The sequence below is a fragment of the Cupressus sempervirens genome, chromosome 1 (assembly GCF_028749045.1).
Source record: "Cupressus sempervirens isolate cs-2001-9-10 chromosome 1, ASM2874904v1, whole genome shotgun sequence".
In the NCBI taxonomy this organism is placed as follows: Eukaryota; Viridiplantae; Streptophyta; class Pinopsida; order Cupressales; family Cupressaceae; genus Cupressus; species Cupressus sempervirens.
In genome coordinates this window covers 288,096,662-288,120,996 of record NC_143118.1, presented here as the reverse complement: position 1 = coordinate 288,120,996, position 24,335 = coordinate 288,096,662, and the positions used below count along the sequence as shown (strand labels likewise).

Below are 24,335 nucleotides of genomic sequence, written 5' to 3'. Positions count from 1 at the left end.
TGTATATATACATATGTGTATATATATATGTGTGTGTGTGTGTGTGTGTGTGTGTGTGTGTGTATATATACACACACACACAATCAAATGATATTGCCTTAATTTTATCCTTACTTTAAATTGATCAATCTACATATGAACTTTTGAGTATTCAAATTGTATTATCTCTCATAGATTGAGCTATGCATCCCTATTCAATATCAATTATGTATACTTCAATATGGATTGTGTGTTTGATTCACTACATTGATATATTGTAGGCTATTAATGAAGAGTGTTTAGTATATAAACACAACCAAGAATCATCAGCTCATTAACAATTGGGTCATGTTTAATTACACCCAATCATTGGGCTTGTTTGAATGTTATGTCTTAACCATCATGTCTCTTCAAAGAGACATAATCCCAAATTGTCATGATCACTTCTCATATGCCTCTTGGTGGATATAAATATTTAAACCATTCAAGAGATTTTATCATTAAAATTAATAAATGATGCTCTCTCTCCACATTGATATCATATCAAATATTAAGAAGTAATCATAGAAAATTTATCTCTCAATTGTGAATAGTTATCTGGTTCATATCTAATGTGATTTAAATATATCACCTGCAAAATAAGATTAGACCATTATTATCCATATTAGTAATAATTCATAATCTTAACAGTATAGAAATGAGTTTAATAAATACTTACACATTTGTTTCCCAAATAAAACTCCACTTAAGAATTGTTGGGTGGCTATTTTGCAATTGATAATTTATGCAAATTTAGTTGTAAAATAGGTTGACTAGCCACATGAGAGATAATGTCTTTTCTACCTTAAAGTGAAGGCTCCCCCTTCTCACCATTCTTTGGATCAAGTCAGGGTAAGAAATAAGTTAAGAGATATTGTAAAGGGGTGCTACCAATATTATTACTTCTTATTGAAAGAAAGAATCCAATTACAAGTTGTGGAGCAAGTAATGGGCAACGTTTAATCTATATAACTATGCTTATATCTAAAAGGTGGAAATAGTTATGCTAATAATAATCAATAATAAAAGGGCTGATTTAGAATTTACTGACTTAGATCTATGTCTAGTTTTTCATAATTTATAAGAAACAACTCTACCATTGGGGTGCACAAACTTCTATAAGTAGAGGATTTCTAAGCTATAATTTAATTCTGATTATTTTCATGAATATGAGATAGTAACATAAGCTATAGTCAAATCTTCTAGTCTATGTTACTACAGTTCCTCCCAGTCAAAGCTTCAGCTCCAATCACTTCTTATACTCACTATGCTCTCATACACATACAATAATAACATGAATTAAAGATAATAGAAAAAATTCATAGTCACAACTTCCAATTTGTTCTATCACAATTGTTTTCAGTCAAAGCTTCGATTCCAACTTCTTAATTTTATTCAATTTCTTTTAAATTTGCACTATACAATCAAAGTTATCCTTACACAAATTTGGTAGAGCTCTCTTATATATAATAAAAGATGATTTTTACAATGAAGGGGCACTCCATATAGGAAAGGGAGTGACACAAAGGAGACAAAGGTAGGATACAATCAACCACCTCGACTCAATCAAACTAGGAAATAATATTTATTGGAGTACATAACTAAAGGTTCATGTAATTAGATTGCATGTAATTGGATTTCATGTAATTTTTCCTCTACAACTACAAAATTGAAATTACTAAGAAAGTAAAAGAAAATTTTGGAGAAAGTTGAATCAATCTCAAATATTGTTGAAAAAGCCTTATATTTGGAAATACAATCATGAAGCATTGAAAGATGTAAAATTTTCATCACCTACAAAATGGCATCAACCTTAACTATATTGGAGTGGCATGTTTTTACAATCTGATAGTTATCTATAATGGAGTACCATAGTATTTGATTGCAAACTTATATGTTGTGAACTTTTCATTGTATGTTCTCCAAAATCCTCTAAATTGAATTCAACATTGACCTTGTTAGTAAATTCCATATCCATTCCTTCTTTAGTGAAAATTTTTTCATGCTCTATGTGTACCTTGCATCCCATTAGCTTTAGATCACTCGTGATCTCCATTTCGACAACATGACAATTTTTATGGTCTTAATGTGTCTTTATCAATAACATTTCTATTACTTGTTCTTTATGACCCATAAGTCCCTAATATTCATAGAACATGTCCATAGATGGAATTATGTTGTATGTGATCAAAACATCCAAATTATCTTATGAAATTTGGTCCCATGTTCTCAGCTTGTGTTGGTCTCTTGATTGAAGAATGCAAGTATATCATCCATGGAGCCTTTCTTCAATATCCTAAATATGTTCAAGGATGTTGAGAATTTCTTTTATTGACTAGACTCTTATGATGGTTTCCTCAAACCAAGCCTTATCCACTTCGACCATATGATTCACTTGTACTAGGAGTGATGCACTGAATAGAAGTTCTAAAGTTTGTTTGGAAAACAACTTCAATTGAGTCCTTTTATCCCATAGTTCATCATTCATCTTTGACAAGGTAGAGACTAAAATTTTGGCATCATTTTGACACCATAACCATGATTTATTTCCAATTTCAATTTTGGTGAACTTGTAATGAGATTGATTAAGCTCTTTGACTAGCTTATTCACTAGAGGTTATGTAATCTCGATATAACACCCCGCTTGAGAACCCAAGAGAAATAACCTATCACAATTCAATGTTTACTAAAATATTTTTCAAAAAAAGTTTAAACAACACAAGGTAAAAATGTGGAATCAATATACATATACACATCAAGTACACAAGAAATTACAAATATAGTTTTCCATTTTTGAAGGTTCCTTTATGTCGACTCACATTAAGAAGTTTATATTCATTAGTTTAAGTCTCAATTACAATTTCATGATCACAAGGAAATAACGAATACATCATCTCACAAGAAAAATCATAAATACAACTAATACAATGAAATTACACCCAATAAATAATATCCACTACACATGTTGTAGGGTATGTGCTCGAATAGGTACAATACATTAGAATGCATGATAACATACATACATCAACTGAATAGAAGTCTTAGAGATATGAATAAGAATCATAAAAGGTAAAACTACACCAACAAGCATTCAACATCTTCAAATATGAGGGGGGCAAATGGAAAGAAGATACTGCCCCTTGACCACATGGTCACCTAGTCACAATTCCACTCCTGCCATGCAGGAGAGATAATTAATGATCCACAAACAACTAATCAATCATAAAAAATTCCTTGGAAAGGAATCCTAATAGCCAAAAATACCTCAAGGGCAACACAAACTACTCAAGAAGAAGAGATAATCAGAATCAAAAGACACTCATTTCAAAACCAACATCACATAGCAAGTTAACATTCAAATACCAAGTATAAATCAAGTCTTAAAATACAGAGATGTAACACTGAAAGAATATTTATTTCCAAATCAAGTTTCAAATGGAAGAAGCATAATAACTAAGAGATAACTAGTTGCCATCAATGAAAGTATATCACCAACAATAAATAACATCTAACAATAAAATATTACGCATGAATAGATGACACTCATCAATTAAAGTCAACTCTAAATAATAAATAGCATCCAATCAATAAGTAACAACTCACAATAAATACACCATCAAAAGTAACATCCAACAAGTACACCACTAGAGGAGAAACAAAGAAATCATGAAGGAGACTTAGGCTACATACTAGGGAGTGTCATCACATGGTCAAACTACTTGAGTCACCCTAGACTAATCTCTCACTTGACCCTGGATCCTCAAGCATTGAGTTACTCTAGATTGGTCACTATGGACCTTGGACCATCGACCATAATGCCATATGTTACCAGAATTCTTAGGGTTTAACATAAACTACATGCATAACCAAAATACCCTCTCATGAAGATGAGGAAAACTAGTCATACCTCTCACTAGGTTTCATCCCTTTCCCATCATTATCCTGTACAAGCACTCAAGGCATGGATGAGGAAAAATCTTTAACTTATTTTTTTAATGTATTCTAAATATTTTAATTACTATGTTATGACTTATTACACAACTTACAATGAGTTACCCTGGTAGCCACTTTGGGCCCTAGGCCTCATTGCAAGCCACTCCCATAGACATGCACATAGACTATCTTCCAAAACTCACAAGCCACAATTGTGTATCATACCACAAAAGTATTATTGATCGAATTCAGTTCTTTAATAGGCAACCCGAAAATAACCTTGGTTCTCAAAACTAAGTTCTCATAAATGCTCAAAAGAATAAAGCTTATAAAACATAAATCTCAATTCAAATCATAAAGTACATCATGACATGAAGTCAAATAATTATAAAAGAAATCTCAAAAATACATCTTTTGCACATCCTAACTCGCAACTAAATAACTCACAAAGAAAACCATCATAAAAATAAATATCACAAGACTATAAATATAATATAAGGAAACACATAGTTTTCAACTATATGATTTAATTCCATCAATAATTTTTTATTTTCAAAATCTATGACATAATTATTTATCCAAAAATTGATACAATAAATTAATAAGCATTATGCAAGAACCCAGGAAGGTGAAAAGTAGACATATCTTTCAATAAAATTCTATAATAGGTTTTCAAACCCTACCTCAAAACCACAGCTAACATATGAGACAATATGTGAATGCATGCAAATCCGAACCCTCTAAAACTTTCAACATTTCTTTTGATCCAATTTCATTTTTTCTCTCTCCAAAACTTGTGTGTCCCTCAAATGAACTACCAACCCTCTTATCAAGAACCATAACCCTAACTAGGATTTCTATACTCCAAAATTTCAAAAATCACTAACTTTATTAAATAACAATTACTTTAGTTATTTTCTCCTTTCATGCACACTTAAAGAACTTTTCAATTAAAATTTTCTTTTAATTTTCTTTTCCTCTATATTATTAATTAGTGCAAGCACTATTTAATGTGTAGTTTATTATTTAAATTTATAATAATAATTAAAGCTCAATACTAAATGAAACTCTAATTTAATTATTATTAATTAAATAGTTATAATAAAATATATCAAATCTTTAATCTTTTAATATTTTAATTCTCATTTTAATGCAACTTCTTTCATTAGACTTTTAAATTAAATATTTTAAATTGAAGCACATATTTAAATTCATATTTAACCAATTTTCCAAATTAGACTTCCAAATTAAGTATTTTAAATTCAAGAACATATTTAATTGGTTTTTGAAATTAATTAAATATTCTCATATTTTAATATTTATCTTTGTAATGAAATAATATTTAATAATTATAAATATTATATGATTGAATCAAATATTATAATTAAATCATTTGTCAAATGAATCACAGAGCCAAATCCACATAAAAGCAACATTATGAAAACTGACCAAAACTCAAAATTAAATAACATAGGTAAAGATAAACTCATGGGTTTAAAAAGGTTGGAAAGTCAGATACATGTCCTCCTTCTTGGGACAAGTAATTATGCTATGGTTGGTATTAAAACAAAACATTATCTCCCCATTCTTACCATTGAATTATTGTGATAGGGCATGCTCATCCTAGAAATTTAGGGAAGTCGATGATCGATACCTACAAATCTATATAAAAGATGAGCATGTACATGTGCATATATATCTAAGCTAAACAAACAATGGTGGGGAGTGGTACGTTGTGTAGATCTTGGATAGTAGGTGAATACGATCCTCTCTAAACCATATCAGACACATCAAACATAAATGTAAAATAGACACAAACACCATACACATGCAAGCATTGGGTAAGTATAATAGTAAATCCTAGAAATATAAAAAATAGCATCATACTCTAACATGAATATCTCATCATCACAAAGACATAGTAAACATCTTTCTAAGACACACCATATGAAATCATTATAAAATTAATTTCATTAACTAACTAAGAATAATTTAAAGCATCATCACTGCAAGTAGGAATTAGTTACAACATGACATAATCAATTACTCAACATATCAAAGTATTACATTTTGAATATCAAATAAGGGATAACCCATTTTAAATATGAAATACAATGCATAGCTAATGAAAATAAAGACAAATGTTTTGTGATTTCCATTTCCATACAATTCAAACAATTTCATGAAATCATTACAAGAAGTTCGAAAATCAGCAATTTATTACTTAAGATTTTGATTTGTTGTGATTACCTTTCCTGTTAATGAACCAACATTTATTTATCCCAACTGAATGAACCCTTTATTAATGAAAGACCTTCCACACTTTTCACCTACACTTTAATAAGTTGATGTTTCCATAGATAGTAGATTCAAGTGTCTTTACTACCACCATTTTGTAGATATATGATGCTTGGAAGTCACAAAAAAATAAGTGAACGGATTATTCCTGATGCAAAGAACCAAATGATTGATAGTGGGGCTTTATTTCTCTATCATACCACTTGCATTATGGTGGATAGTGTAGGAACTTTGGCTACTAGATGTCCATATCTTTGGCTAAGGGCTTTTGGCACTACCTTTGATACTGTCTGATTTGCAGTCACACACAATAACTTTGAATTCCAGTTCCAAGTCATGTTAGAATTTAATGGGCATTGATATACTATTTCAAATATTATGTTAAGGTTATGATTGGCCCAGAATTTGACTTTTCTGTGAAGTTTGTATCATTTTAACACTCAATCATGCTTGATTCCAAGCTTTTCTAATATTAAGCTCATCATAATTATATAAAGAATCTATGTCAAGTGAGTAGTTATTTTTTTCATGACTCTAACTATCATAATTCTAATTGTGAAGCTTCTTACATTGAATTGTGTTTGAGACTCTTTCAATAAAAGAATAGTTGAATATTTAGAATTATATCATATTTGTAGTGATGCTAGAAGTAGAGAGATGAATGAGAAGTATGGGAGAGTATTTGCATTATCTTCTAAGGGTTTATGGATGCACACAAGAAATTATGTAAATATTGTAATTTGTATAGTATCTTATTTCTTGGTTCTTATTTTAGCAATGAAAGGACTGTGGCTTACTATGCTTATTTTGTAGGATTGTGCTTATGTTTGATATAGGCTATTAGATCTAGAATTCTTAAGATCATTTTTATTTTTAACAAAGTTCTATGGGAATTTTCTTAGTGTTAAAGTTTAATCCAGTGTCTCCTTCCTTTTCTTAAACCCAAGTTCATGAAGATTCATCTTCTTTCAAAGGTTCTTTAATGGTTTGAAATTAGGTCCCATAGCCACTAAACATCTTATGTTCTCTATAAATTTCTAATTCTCAGAGCTCAAGATCAACATGCACTAAAATAAGCAACCCAAATAGGACGTAGCTAAGAAAAGGTGGAACACAAGTGTGCCTCCTCAAATAGGTCCACTTGTGAGGCTAATTAGCTCTTAAGTGACTAAAAGAGCTAACATCAATTTATAATCGAGTTTGGTTAAAGAGAAGGCATGATAAGAATCCTCACATGTTCTCATTAAATGATTTAACACTCCATTAAGATAAAATTACACCCCTAGACTTGAATCTACAATAGTCTTTCCAACTACAAACTACTATGTAAACTTCAAGTTCATAGAAACTTTGGGTACTTAACAAATATGTTTGGGACAAATTTAGAACCTTTCTTCATTGTCCCAAATTAAACCAAAATAAAGCATGTTATTGAGATAACAAGAATAAAAAACTCTAATTTTGTTCAGTAAGTTTTGGTTTAAGAAAACTAAAATCAAATAATTTTAAAGGGTCATAAATGCATTAGAGGCTAAAAAAATTCATTGAGCTATGTTCTTAAATAATCTGTTTTGTAGTTTGAATTCATGAACAATGATGAAATTACATAAAAAAACTAAGGCATCACCAATTTTTGAAGAACTGATTTAGATATTTATTTATAAATACTAGTGCTCATTCAAAGTATCTAAATTGGTATTTCTTTAAAATCAGAGCAACTACTGCCACATATTAATAATAAAATAATGTTACATGGATTGTAATAAGAATTACTTCATGAAATTATGTTACATGGATTATAATAAGAATGACTTGGTAATTCAAAATTGAAAGAAACTCTACAACATTTAATGCTTTGATTTTCCAAAGTGGATTCCAAAGACAAGCTCTCTAGATAAGGAAATCAAAATTACAAGAAGTAGTACTTCATTTCTGCCATTGAGTGAATTCCATGGGAGGCAAGATCTATTGTAGTGGCATCGTGGTCTCTCTTTCTTAGGAAAGGGAGAAGTTTGTACCAACACCAAGCTCCATGATAGCCTCCATGAACCAACTCAAAGTGTGTATTTGCCCCTACCACTGCCTTTTCCTCCATCATTGATTTTATTTATTGAATTGACTCTTTTACAAGAGTTGATTATAAGAAAAGGGAGAATAAATGTAATAGATATATGACATAATGTCATGTCATTTCAATAGAAGAAAATGATGAATGCATCCATTTCATAAGAAAGTCAAAGAAAGTAGAAAGTAAAGGTTATTCGAGTCACAACTTGATTGAAAACAATGACCGCTAACATATGTCATCATTTTTTAAAAGAGATACCATTAAAGGGAAATGGAACAAATACAATGGACATATTATAACATTTCATATGAATTGAAGAAAAAGTCTTGAATGATGAGATATATCTAGCTCACATGATCAAGTAAATCAAGAAATCAAAGATCATTTGCATTAAAAATATTGATTACCAATGTGAATTATTATGGATAATCACATCATCTCACATTTCTTCATGTTGAACATTGAAATTACATTCAAAACTAACATCTTCAATGTTGTTTGAAATAACCATCTACTACCAACATGTGTCATCAATAGTTGATTATAAGCAAAGATGAACACATATAATATATATCATATCACATGACATGAATTAAAGGGGAAAAAAATTGAATGATGAAACATATCTATATGACATGATCAAGTGAATCAAACAAGTAAAAGATTACTAGCATTAGAATTTGATTCTAAAATCATCATGACAACTATATCAATCAAATTGATAAAGAATTTTTAACTATAATTATCTATTTTATTTTGAAGATCACAATCATATTGATAAGGAATTATTCTAATATGAGATTTTCATGAACACAACCAATCTACAATGCTAACAATAGCAAACAACTGTAGGCATTTTTACAAAGAATATTAATTTAATAGGGGATAAAGGTCTAGGTTTTGAGAAGTACAATCTTATGCAAGTTTGATTTTAGTCAAAGAAAATTTCTTTTCATTATTCATGTATTATTCATTGATTAAATTTCTTATTTCTTTTGGAATATCAAGTGAATAGGAAGAAGACCCTAGACTCTAATCTAGATAGTGGAAGGTTTATATTTTTTAAATGAATCAATATAACAATTTTGGGGTAGTTGATTCAACACTACCTTCACTAAGAATAAGGCTTTCCCTTCATGCCCATATTCTATTCTAGTCAATTAATACCTTGAAGCCTAAGGCTTTTTAGATTACATCAACCATAGTTGATGGGTTAGTATACTTGACATATTCATGTGAGTTTTCCCATAATAGCTCTATAAAATATTTCAAAGTTGTTCTCAATTTGGTCTCTCTCAAAATCAATCCACAAAGGGGCATAAGTAATCTTGATGTTATATTTTGAATTGAGAAGAGAGTAACATCATTTTCTAGTTCAAGAAAGAAATATTTTGCTAGGGTTCATTCGTTGAGTCCCATCAACTTTGTATTGAATCAAACCCTCTCTTTTCCACCTAATGTTGTGATCCACCTAAAGGAAAACACTATTTTGAAATAATAAAAAAATTAATTCCTAACATCATTCTATTTTCCTTGGTTAGGCTTACTACCTCTTTTAAAATATTTTATCACATCACCATCTTAATCTTTCTCTCATACCTCTCTCTGGAGCTTCGTTGATGCTTTATTATATTTCCCCACTCCTCTAGTCTTGTACTCCTTTAGTGGTTTTTCATTATTTCTTTTAATTACCACATCTAATCTATGTTACATTTTCCAAATTTATTGAATAGATTTTAATCTAAATTCACATAGTCTGATGAATTCAATCAAGTTATAACTATAAAGATAACATCTCTTTGGATTGCAATTATAGAAAATGAACAAGAAAAAAGGATGTTTGAGTTGTCTATTATCCTTTTTTAAAATATTTTTTGGGTTGGCTTAATGTAATACATTATTAATATTGTAATATAAAACTTGCTATAATTTGAATTGAAGATTTATATTTCTAAGATATTTTTCTATATGAATGGTGAGGGAAACAAAATATAGCCATCTTAAATATCTACATTTAGCTATTAAACTTTGTGAGCCAGCTATGATCAGCTCAGATCCAAAATATTGCTATCTTGGACCTAGTTTAGAGTTTTGTTTAGCTAATATTTATATTAGTTTTCTGCAAATGGGGATAAAATTATTCTTTTTTATTTTTGAAAGTGACCATTATGTGCCATCCTGATGTAGAGTACACAATAGGAGCTTCTATCCAATCCAAAACTTTGATATGCTAAACCAAGGATTAGGGATTCCTATACTAGTTCAAAAGAAGGATTTTATACTTTGTCAATCACCAAACTATTCATCAAAAGCTTGACTACCTATTGTTGGTGTAAATAAGTATTTCACTTATTACACTTACTTAAGTTTACTTAGGTTAATGCATTATTTAACTATTTTGCATTATTTTATTATTATTTTAGGTGAGACACTTAGGAGTTTGTGTACTCTCATTGAGTTATGCAACTCTAATTATGCACATGGTGTCTACAACACAGGAGTATGCATCATTCACTGAGTTGTCATGTTGACAACATAGTTATCCCCACTCCTCATTTAGCACATGTTGTCTATACCACTAATTTGTGTGCTACACCATTGTAGGCTTATCCTCACATCATCACACTTAATCTGTGCTAAATGGAGGATAATCCATATTTAGTGGACATGTGCCTGGATGTATGACATATCATGATGCTAACTTCTATGCATTCTAGAAGCTCTCCTAAGGCCATTATATTTAGGCACTCCTAGTGTACTCTCAACTAGTTATTGAATGAATATCGTCATTTTGATCATACTCTGTCTATTTTGGTCTACTGTGTGCTCCTATTGAGTTCTTTAGTTCTTGGGTGAATTTTGGCCTAAGCCAAATTCTTACATGGTATTAGAGCTGAGGGATATTCTCATCATGTAGCCATTCAAGACCATTCATGCTTCTGCACCTTGACATGAATCTGGAGGATCCACAGAAATTGGGAGCATCTAGAGCCAGATCTGACCTCATCATTGCATTTGGAGAGTTGATTTGGTGAAAATTGACTATAAATTTTCCTATATTGGGTGAAATTTGATCATGCGGCAAATTTTTTTTTGCAAATCGGAACCCGAAGGCCCTAATTTGCAATTTGGATATGGTCAATTTATTGATTTGATTATTTAAATTTTAGATTTGCATGCATCTCTGCAATTTTAGGCATATTTTTTTCGAATTTTATTTTTGGATTAATTAATTGCATAAGTAGAGAAAAGTTTTTTTGGCCAAATCGGACAGTGACACCTAGGCTCGGCTCTATATTTTTGGTTGGTGGAAATTTAGAGTAATTGCAGGGTATTTTTATTAACAAGCTCCTCCAATCTACGAGTCGTACTTGATAAAATCTACGGCCAAATTCTTGGCTAAGGCAGATAATCCTAGCAGTCAACCAACTGGTAGGGAAGGCAACTTTCTAGACAAATACCACCACAAATCTGGGGGCATATTCTGCACATAGGCAACCGACCATTTGCTTAACTATTCGCCAGGACTGCTATAAAAATAGTTTGCAGACTACCCAACCCATGAATGTGGGATAAATAAATTAAACCCCAGTGTCAAAAAAATAAAACTTTGACAGTGGAGCAGACTTCTAGAAACCTCCCACCTGCTGCTCATAGAATCAGTGACTGCCACGCGGTGCATATCAAATTCCCTCCTCCCTACACACATAATCTATAGCACAGTCAACATTGACTATAGCACCATGAAGGATGCCACCTTGACTGTACAGTCAGCCCTGCATCATTGATAGGTTCTAACATGTCATCACCAAATCAGTAAAACATGTTGGCATTTGACTATAGACCCAATCAATGCTTATTTGGCTACCACAATAGCACACCAGTGCCCCATCATCTGCACAGTCAGTGTGTGGGTTTTTGCTAGTCATATTTTTTGTACTATCCATACATTATGACATCATCATGATGTCATGCTAACATCATCATGATGTCATGCTAACATCATTGAAGGCCAAAGGAGACGTTGATATCATCTCTTAATGAGCTTATATTTGAAACCCATCAGGATGTCATTCTAGGCCAAATTTCAACTGCTACAATGGTTGTATGACCGTCAAATTTAACCCTCTAATTCACTGATGCAACCCCTCTCCAGATTCATTTTGGTTTTTGCAATCTGACTTCAAGAGGCCATAACTTGCACATCCAGACTCCAAACCAAGTGCGATTTTTTTTTGAAATTGGGTAAAATTTTCTAAATTTTTCAGTGGTGCAGCTCTTTTCTAGTTTTGGTGCATGGATTGTTCAGAATTTGCATTTTTTGGATATTGTACTTGCATAATCTTACATTTTGCAACTTCAAATGCTTCGTACGAGCACATCTAGAGTTGAAAACAAGTTCAATATCTTTAAAAAGTGCGCATTTTTTTGTCTACTTTCCAAATCTGGCATCGGATTATAGGGTTGTGTGGACAAAATTGTCACTTTCAGCAATAGGGCCTTTCTTTGCTTTGTAATGCTTCAGAATTGTAGCACGTTGTAAAGTTTTAGATTTGTACTCCATTAAGAGGTTATAAAAAGCAAAATTAGAAGTCCACGAAGGCCAAAATTGGCAAGTGGCCCATTGTAATTGCACTACTAATAAAGTGCCCAAAGCATCTATTTTGGGGGGGTTTCTTTATTTAGTTAAAAGGGGGGATGTTCTTGGTGTTGTGTTCTCTCTTTTCTACACTTTTCTTTCATTTTCTACATTATGGGCAACTTTATGTTTCCTAAATTAACTCCTCATAACTATGCTTCGTGGTCGATCAAAATATTGTATCACTTAATGCATAATGGAGTTTCACAATATGTAGATGGTACTCTTTCTAAACTAGCAGGTGATAATGTATCAACAAGTGAAATTTTAGATTGGGTAGCCATGGATAGGAAAGCCCTAGGTGATATATGTTTAGGGGTAGATGATAAGATCATGTATCAAATCAAGAAATGTACTACATCCAAGGAAGCTTGGGATACCCTTGAAAGCCTTTATGGTAAAGTGTCTGAAGAGGATGTGTTTAAAATTGAAGATGAGCTTGTATCTTTAGATTCTAAGTCATTTGACTTGATATAAGACTTCATCATTAAGGTGAATGAATTAAGGACAAAGCTTACTGATATTGGGAGTTCTATCAAAGATGACAGATTGATCTATCTTATTCATAACAAGCTACCATTAGAGTATTCCACATTTGTATCTTCTTTTAACACCTCAAAGACTACCTTAGGGTTTGCTACAAGAAAGTCATTTTTAATGAATATGCTAAATTGTTGGATGATGAAGAAAAGAAGTTGAAATCAATGGGGATTCTCAAATCACCTAAGTCCAAAGAATTGGTAGCCAAAAATTAGGGTTCTCAAAATTTAGTTGGATAGTCTTCAAACAAAGGAAAGGGTAAGAAGAAGTGGAAGAAAGACAAATCTGAGGATGCAGAAAAGACAACACCACAATCCAATCAACAAGGCAAGTCCTTGAATTCCAACAAGAAAGGGGACAAAAATAAGGAGAAGAAGAAGTGTGCTTATTGCAAGAAATTGGGTCATGAAGAGCATGAGTGCTATCTCGAGAAGATTGATGAGTTGACCAACATCATGAAGAAACATAATGTTCCATTGCCTATTGCTTATAAGGATAAAGGATCATCTTCAGATTCAAAGGGGAAAGGGAAAACATTCATGACAAATGTAAACTCTTCAAAGGAATGGATATTTGACTCAGGTGCCTCATATCATATGGGTTCTTCAAAGTAGGATTTTTCTTCAATGAGTCACTCAAAGGTACCACACATCTTCATGGGGAATGATAGAAAAATGGAAGTTGAAGGGAAAGGAAATGTGGAGATGGAAAATGGAGAGTTTCAAGAGGTTATCTATGTTCCAAACCTAAGTTCAAATCTCCTATCAATCTACCAAATCACTCACCTTGGAGATGGACATAGAGTTGAGTTCCCTCTAGACTTGGTTCAGGTGCACAGTCTTAGAGATGATTCTTTGGTTGCAGTGTTGAAAGTGAATGATCACAAGAGGTTGTACTCTTTCTCTCATTTTGTGCCCAAGTCTCCTTCAAAGGCCTTGTTATCTCAATCCAATTCAAACATGCAATTATGGCATGAGCGGTATGGTCATCTTGACTATCACTATCTTCAACAAATTTGCACATACCGAATGGTGAAAGGTCTACCTCAAATCAACTTTTCTAAGGGTGAGTGTTCAAAAAATTCAGTGGATATGCATCCAGAGGGGAAGTCTTCAAGAGCAACTAGTGTTCTCCAAATGGTTCACATGGTATTAGCAGGTCCTTTTGCATTTAGCCAAGGTCACTACATACTCACCTTTGTTGATGACTTTTCAAGGTTCACTTGGGTCTACTTTCTGCATAACAAGAATGAAGTGTTGGACAAGTTTCTAGACTTCAAGGCTCATGTAGAATGAAAATCCAGAAAGGCCATCAAAGTACTTTGAATGGACAATGGAAACATGGATGTGAAGAGAAGACTTAAGGACTTTTGCAGACATGAGGGAATTGATCTTTAGACTCCTTCAACATTTAGTCCGCATAAGAGAGATGTTGCAGCTTTGAGGATTCAAACTCTTAAGTCTATGGAAAGTTGCATGATTTACGCCAAGTCTCTAGATCCATCATTACAAGTTGAAACAATATCTTGTGCCACTCACATTCTTAATCATTCTCCTCATCCGGCCTTAGATGGAAAAACTCTTTTTGAGGCATGGTGTGGCAGAAAACCTATTGTGACACACTTCAGAGTCTTCGATTGTCCCACATGGGCAAAGAAATCTTCCAGGGGATGCAAGGTACAATCATCTCAGCCTTGTACTTTCATTGATTATGAAGATAGTGTGAAGGCATATAGACTTCTAGATCCTAAGACACATCAAATTTTTGTGGAGAAGGATGTATACTTTGAGGAAAGTTCACCTAGCTTGTCCTCTACTCCTCTTCGCACATCATACAGTGTGGAAACTGATAGTGATTTCAGTGATAGTGCTTCAATAGATTTAGCCACGTGGGGTTCTGTCGACAGATATAGTGAGAGGTCACTTCATCAATTCAGTCCACATGCATACATCGCCATAGTGATAGGTCTAGAATAGCAAGGTATATCCAGTCTTCCAAATATAGGTTCAGTGATAGATTTGGGGGATAGTATTCATGATCTGCCTCTTCTTCTTGATGTAGAATTACCTTCTTCAGTTGTCATGAGGGTTCTAGACTCTCTTGTTCATTCTCTACATGATCAATCCTCACAAGTTGAAGTGATTGTGGATACTTATGATTAGTAGTTGCATTAGGGTTCTTCATCAGTTGCAAAGATGGACAATTCTTTGGGACAAGTTCTTCATCCAGTTGAGCAGGTTTTAGAGACATCACTTCTTCATGGGATTCTTTCCCCACATAGTGGAAGCGTCTCATTTGTACCTTTGACATTGTTTCTTCCTATGGGGAGGAACACCATTTTGCAGTCTTGGATTAGCTTCTTCATCAGAGTAGTAACTGTTTGGCATTCTTCTTTGGGGGGGGGGAGCCTATCCTGTCTCTCTTCCTCTTCTCATCATTCTCTTATGTATATACTAGATGTATGTCATAATGGGGGGGTCTTGATTACTCCATCCATCCATGCATCCCTATTTATCTCTCTTTTTGGGGGAGAGTTTTTCCCATGAGGTTTTCCCTCTTTCCCCACTTTATGGGAGATTGCATATAATTATGTACATGGGTACCTAACATGACCTAGTAGCCAGGACCCATATTGCATTTCATCCTAGATTTTGTAAGCTTAAGGGCATTCCCCTAAGTTGCACTTAAGGGGGGGTGTTGGTGTAAATAAGTATTTCACTTATTACACTTACTTTACTTAGGTTAATGCATTATTTAGTTATTTTTCATTATTTTATTATTATTTTAGGTGAGACACTTAGGATTTTGTGTACTCTCATTGAGTTATGCAACTCTAATTATGCACATGGTGTCTACAACATAGGAGTATGCATCATCCACTGAGTTGTCATGTTCACAACATAGTTATCTGCACTCCTCATTTAACACATGTTGTCTACACGATTGATTTGCATGCTATACCATTGTAGGTTTATCCTCACATCATCACACTTAATCCCATGCTCAATGGAGGATAATCCATATCTGGTGGACATGTGCCTAGTTGTATGACATATCATGATGCTGACTTCTATGCATTCTAGAAGCTCTCCTGAGGCCTTTATATTCAAGCACTTCTAGTGTACTCTCAACCAATTATTGAATGAATATTGTCATTTTGATCATACTTTGTCTATTTTGGTCTACTGTGTGCTCCTATTGAGTTCTTTTGTTCTTGGGTGAATTCTGGCCTAAGCCAAATTCTTACACCTATATTGCAAATTTGTGGCTTTTTGGACTTCTTGTAGACTAGGTCTCTCTTAGAGAATTCTCTCCAAATAAGGTTAAGATTGTGGCTTCAAGATTTCTTGAAATGGGCTTAAAAAGTTCAAATACAACTCTTACTTTTCCCCAAACACCAACTATCAGTTTCACTCTAGCAACACAAAGAAACCACAAAAAACACTTTTGCCTGAGTGAATTGGGTGAATGAAACTAATATATTGATTTGGTGACCTACTATAGACTAAGGTTGAATTGTTCCATCAATAAAATCTAACCCACAATCTTTTTTTGTCAATCACTTTCTCAAACAACACATTATAAGGCTAAATACATACTTATATTTAGCATAGGGAATCATGTTTGAAGTGGAAAATATACTTTTCCTATCTTGAACCTTTAAATTATTAAAATAAAGCCTACCTACTTGCATTTCACCAAAGGGCATCAATTTCTAATGGTGAAATTGCAAGTTAAGGCTATTTCTTTGCTCCAAACCCTTGAATTGAGGGTTTCAGACCCACAATCAAAGAAAATATTGTAACTATCACCAAACCAAATTCAACCAACCCAAGTGAAAATGAAAGCTAACATAGATATCTAACTTCACATGTGCATTATCTATCCCCACGAATCCATACAGGGTTGTATAAGACAAGATTGCTCCAGAAAATAGGTTTTTCCTTCATAAAATTTTGATTCTTCCACACAAGTTGATGATCTGGTATGAGAGGGATATAATAATTCTTAAATACCTTCATCCAACTAGTTCAAACTAACTCTTAATGGTTGTGAATGTTGGGAGGTTAAAAGGGAACTTTATGATAACTTTTCAAAAATTGCATTTTTGCAAACATGACAACTTTTTGCATTTTTTATCCTAATTGATGCCAGATGATCCCAAACATTTACAAATGGTATGAAATGTATATCTAAGGTCAAAAATAACTTTTTTTCAATTATTTAACACCCAAAACACTCAAAACCCACAAAAATCAACCCACATCTCCCTATCTTAGTCCATCTATCTATCTCCCTCTCTTCCCTCATCTTCTTGACCTCTATAAATTTATCTTTGCCTCTCTATCTATATCTCTCAAAATTTCTTCTTCCACAAGTCTCTCACATATATGTACAAGAAATAGATGACATTTCCCCCCCTCATTATCTTCCATATCTTCTCGGTGTACCCATTAATCCCCAAGGTACAATTACTAGTCGTAGAAGATTGAAACTAGAACAATGTAAGTGCCAACAACATGGACTTTTCCATTAAAATAAGTTCTCATCCAACATAAATATGATATCTATAGAGATTGATGTCATTGTAAACCAAATCAAGACTAGATTACATTTATATAGTACTTTCATATACTTAAGAGGAGATGATCCAATATTTGAACAACTTAATTTAAAATCCAATATTTCTTTCACAGTCATATTATCAAATACCAAGTTAACATGATTATTACCAAAGTGAGATTTTCATACAAAAGAAATATTTATTCCAATTTCTATCTTTTTAATACTCAAACTTTTTAAAATTAAAAATATTTTTGTATTTTATATTTAGGCATGGGATACATATTTGATCATATTCATTAACCCTAAAGACTCTAAGTGGCCATTATGGATATGAAGGCATACACATTTTCCTATAGTTTTTCTCATAGGAGTTCTTTAGTTAGGTTATATTTACCTTAGGGTTTTAGATTTTGACAAAATTTGAATGAGTAATGGGTAAGAAATATTCGTAATGGGTAAGAAATATTTGATGTCTTTTATTCAAAAATATTTCAACATGGTTCTTAAATCGACATTTTTTGTTCTATATCACCATTAGTCTGATTTTTTTTACTGATAAGATTGTGGGTACTTTGAATTATGTTGATTTTTATGGTAATTTTGTAATGGACTATGAGGATCAAGGTTCATGAGTTGCACACAAAGGTCAAGTTTGATCTGTTGAATTAGATAAAGGAACTCAAAGATGAGCTAGCACTACTTAGGGTAGATAAGGTTATAGGAGGGGCACCAAATAAGCTCTCAAAGATGTAAGTGCTTTATCTTTAATATTGATGATTTTAGGTTTTCCAGACATTACTAGGATTGGTGCAGTTTTTGTCATATTTGTGGTCATTGGTGTTTAGTGTAGTCATTAGTGGTTTTTGGGATTTTTAAGTTGGTTTTGTAATGAATTGATTTCTACCTATTATTTTATTTGAGGCTTCGGTTTATATTGGTTTGGTTCATTTAAAAATTATTACTAATTTGAAGCCAAATTATTTTTATATTCAGCAAAGTGGTCAGGAAATTGATAGTATAGATCTTGACTTTTATTTCCTAGACCCATAAAAATTCTTTGAGAGAGGCTTTCAAGAAGAAGAAGTACATGCCACTTGATCTATGCCCAAAGAAGACTCATTCCATTATGTGACATCTCACTAAACACCAAATATTGTGATCATCCATTGACCCTATATAATGATTCAACATGCATTTTGTGTAATTCTTTTTAAACTAGCCTCTACATTATTTTCTCCTAGATCATTTTCTAATTGTTCTAGTTACTTTACAAATCCTAACCTTAGCCTCGATTGTTCCTAGTGCATTTCATAACTTTAATCACCATTTAGCACTTAGGAAGTGTCATAGTTATCTTTCTTTACCTTGCAATCTCTACTTACTATATGTTTCCATGCATCTCTACTCACTATCCTTTAGCATAATTAATAATAGCTAAAGCATTGACAAAAGGTACTTCTATCCTTTAAAAAAATGGAATGTGAAATTATTAGTTGATCTTTTATGCTCATGTCTTTGCACCACACTTTCTCATATACTTATGATTGAATGACTATGCATCTTTTTTGTATGGTGGTAGTCATTCATTGCATTGACTATCCTCTTATAAACATTCTTCACATTTGTGACTTTGTCCCATGTCATTTATGCCCATTCAATCCCTTTAGATTGTACATTCCTTGTGGATAATCCTTTAATGTAGCCTTTTCAAAATTATTTGAAAAAAATATCTTTTGATTGCTCTTTGCTTTTGTAGTGCATACCATGTTGGTGTCTTTGTGGTGCATTTATAGCCTTAATCAACATTCTTGAACTATCCTCTATCCTTTATTGATAGCATCATTTATCTAAGTCTTTTAACATGTTCTTTATGGTTTCATGATCCTTGTGACTTTCATACCTAATTGATTTTATTTGGGACTGATATACATTTCACGATTTTCTTTGGGATTGATATATGTTTCACACTCTTCTCTATTAATAACTTTTGAGATACAATTTCCTAAATTGTCTTCATCTCCATCTTCTATCCCTCATTATCACCATCTTTTTTCATAAACTTTATCACATGTCTTACTATCATTATAAATTTGAATTGCAAAATCATGATAAAACTGTCATGTGTCCTTAGGTTTTATTTTTCTTGTCCACATAAAGTATCTTGAAACTTCTCTAGGCATAGGAAACTATCATGCTCTCTTAGGTCTTCCTTCCATGGGCATGTGAGAAATCTATTGACTTCTCAATGTCATATACTTGTGGCTTCTAGCATTCTGGCTTCTTTAGGCCATCATCAACACCTCACATTTACAATCATTTTACATAGTGTTACCCATAAATGGTCTACAATTATTTTTGGTACATGGTCATGTAATAATATAGAAGTGTTAAACAAGAGTTGTGCCTTAAAGATATTTTATCGTCAATATTACTTTGGTTGAATAGACTCGTGAACTTGAACATTAAACACTTGTTCGGTGTTCAAGGTTCAAAGTTTACTGGGTATCTTAGTCATTTTAGGGAAGCCAATCATGTTCAGACACTAATGCTCATCACCAAGAATGAACATGAACATTGAACACTTTGGTCAATGTTCAAGTTCAAAGTTCATGAGTAAATTTTTGTTATAGGTCAAGTCATGAGAATAGTTCCCTATATTTTGTGACCTTTGAACTTGAACATTGAATTACCTCATAGTTCAATCATTCATGTTCATCAGTCATAAATATGCATGCTCCCATTGCCACGTGCCTTTTGATAGCTTGACAGCAGCATAAGTTGCTAAATCTACAAAAAAACTACATTAATGAAGATTTAATGGTAATAATGAAAAAGTATGTGGTGGAATTTGTGGAACTTAGGTGAGTTGGTAATGATTGTAACTCCTATCTTGTCACCATTCATATCATCTATATGTATCCTTTAAGTCTAGGCTTTATGCTTTAAAAGAAACTACCTTGTTTTCATTTTCTACTATTTCCACTTCTGGGTGAGTGGTTTGTCTTGTCTAGGTATACATGATGATAGTTTGAGCTTTACCTTCCTATAGATTTGCACATGCTAAGCCTAGTGACTTCCTAGTCCTTCACTTTGAAGGTGCCTTTTCCTTCTTTATTTCTTTAATATTGTACATTCATTTTGTATCTTTCTTTTCTATTCATTTTTTTTCATGGCTACCCCTTTTCTTCCAAAATTCCTTGACAATATTAGAGAGTCAATGATAAGTACTGTCCTCCCTAGCATGGAAGACACCTTCATCACAAATGAAGATATGAGCAGACTATTGGCTAGGTTCACAAACCCATCACCTAGCTTTGTATCACAAAAGGTCATAAATACTGGTCTATTGTAGGTATCCACATTCCTAGAGGCTTTCCCTTGTCCCAAATTATTCCTATCCTGTAGGGATAGATACAATGGTACTAAGAAATGTATCTGCACTTTCAATGGAAAAATCTTGGTATATGTAAGCAAAGTTGTTATTATGGGTGATTCAAGAATTCCTCCATGGGAAGTATATGAAGACTAGACCATGAGTTCCGCCTATGTTCAATTTTCCACTAATGTTAAAGAGTTGAACAAAAATGTCACTAAGAGTTGGCTCCTCAAGTCTGAAAGATGGGGTTCTCACCTTGCAAAAACTTTAACTAGAGAGCATATGATCCTCAAGATTAAGGATGTTATTACATTGCTAAATAGGGTAAAAGGAAATCCTCATGCCTTCCTTTGGAAAACCTAGATGTATTTCTTTGTTTAGACTATTCAAGGGAAAGACAAATACATTGATTGGGCAGATATAATAGTGACTAGGTTGCAAGAAGACCTTTCTTAGACCTCTAGAACTACTAGTTTTTACATGACCTCCTACTTGGTCTACATTCTAGCTTGTGGTAAAGAGTGGAAGGGCCTTCCACACTCAGATTGGAACCCAAGTATTTCCATTTATGAATATTACCCACTCTTGCAAAAGAACAAAAGCCCTGATGGATCCAAGATAGTCCAAGACACATTTTTAGCCAAATTAGTGTTTGAGTTACGAGGGTTAGAAAACATGAGATTGATGGAAGAGGCCACTAAGTTGAAGAAAATTTATGGTAGTTACTTCAACCAATTTCCATGGTTCACATATCTTAAAATTGGGGGTTACAAAGTTAAACCATTAAAGCTTCCCTGATATTACCTAGATCATATGGTGCTAATCAAAGTGTGTTGATACTTGGTAGAGGTCAAAATAACTTGTAAGGAAAAAAAAGGTTTAGGATATAACTTCCCCATTGAGCTTGGACATTACAAATACAAAACCATTCAAGATTCTCTCAAACTCAAAATAGAGATCAAACCCTTGAACTTACTAACCTACTACCCTAGGCTAAATTTTGATAGCCGGGAATTTTCCATGAAGTATTTAGAAATTACTTCTTCTGACACACATGTATCCCATTTTGAGGATTTTTGGGCCAACTATTAGACTAACATTGATGTCAAGAAAAAGCTCTGGTTTAGATTAACTCTATTGCAAATTAAGGATTTCAATCTCCCATTTGATATCTTAGGGGTGACTAAGGAGGATGAAAAAGAAGTTATGGATCTTGTCTTCATTCATAAAGTCAAAGCCTATACCTTACCAAAGATTGATTGGTTAGTGCTAGAAGAGGATGATTTACACTAGAGAACTTCATTTGTCTTAGCCCAAATAGATCAATGACTCACAAGAAAAAGGCATTCAAGAATAAGAGCTTGTAATGTTCAAAGGATTCAAGCTTGTTCAAGTTCACCTTTGGTTGTTTCTAGTTCTAACAGAATTATCACTTCAACCACTGCAGGTAAGTCAAGACTTAGTGTTGAACCTAAAATTCTTATTCAAGGTATAATTCATCTCCTTGTGTCTATCAAGTGGATGCATTCTCATAGCTGAAGGAAGTAAGAATAGTTAAGAAAATTGAGTGTGTCACATGATGAGCCTATGGCTATAAAACTAGACATAGTAGAAGATCACAAACAAATAGGAAAATCTATCATTGATTGAATGGAATAGGGTTGCCAAAAAATCATAGAAGGCTCTACTACATCATGTATGATGTCTCTTAGTCCTACACCCATGCTATAGACTTCTCCTCCTAAGGATACTCATCTAGTGCCTAATTGGTTCGAGTTGTCCATGAGCAAGAAGACAAGTTTAGTACCAACTGTAGACACCTAAATTTGATTACACCACTTTGGTAATCTAATTTAGCTATCTCTAAAGGCATCATTAATTAAATTTTTATTTATTCAATCCTTTTCCATCCCTAGTTGATTAATTTAATTAATAATCTATAGTCCTAATTGATAAATCAAATAACCTATTATGTATCAATTAAATCCTATTCTTCTATCTAATTCCAAAAATCCCCATTTATTAAATAAATCTATTTGATAAATAAAATCCTCAAATCCAAAAACCCCTAACCTATCCCTAATCCTCCATTTAGCCTAATCCACCCCATCCACCCATGCTAACCTAGCTTAGCCACTAACTCACCCACCCTCATTAATGCCACCCACTTGCACATCTCTAACATCCCTAATCTAATCCTAAACCCAAGCCTAATCCACCCCTTAATGTTGTCACATTCCCTAAACAAGTTTAAGACTTTCCTAAACCAAACCAAAGTCTCCCTTAAAAAATCCCAACCACCAAGTCATGAGTGCTCTTAAAAACCATAAAAGACTCTTACAAGCCCACTCATGACTCTTACATCCATCTTCCACACTCTTCCCTCTTCCACACTCATTCCTCTTACATCTCTCTTACATACTCAACCCCACTCATCATGCCTTTAACCAACCCTTTACCCTACCCTCTCACACTCATCCTCCTTGTGACAAGTGTCACCTTCATATTAGTGCTAAACAAGCACAATACATGTGCTCCCCTTTGAGTGCATCTTAGCCCTCCTTAACCATCTCCCCATCCTTGCATCTAATCCCTCCATCCCTCTACCCCTTGGCCTATAAATTGAATCCCATCCCAAGCCATTCATCAAAAATCTTTGAGCTAAAGCTACCATGCTATTTTGAGAACCAAAGTCATCAATCTTAACCTTATAATGCCAAATTGAGAGCTCACAAGGCTACCAATTTTCCATTACCCATCTCCACCATTGAAGCAATTGGGCAAGCAATTGAGCATACATCCACATCAAAGGACACATCTACAAAATCAAGGAAGCATGGAGTTTTTTCTCTTTTGAGGTTTTCATTTCTTGTTTGCTTTCTTTGTCTAAGCATATA

The 24,335-nt window shown here is 33.1% G+C and overlaps 1 pseudogene; it reads left to right on the top strand.

The window, feature by feature from the left end:
- The first annotated feature begins 18,674 nt into the window (after positions 1–18,674).
- On the top strand, positions 18,675–19,221 carry LOC149577228 (large ribosomal subunit protein uL29w pseudogene; annotated as a pseudogene).
- The last annotated feature ends 5,114 nt before the right edge of the window (positions 19,222–24,335 follow it).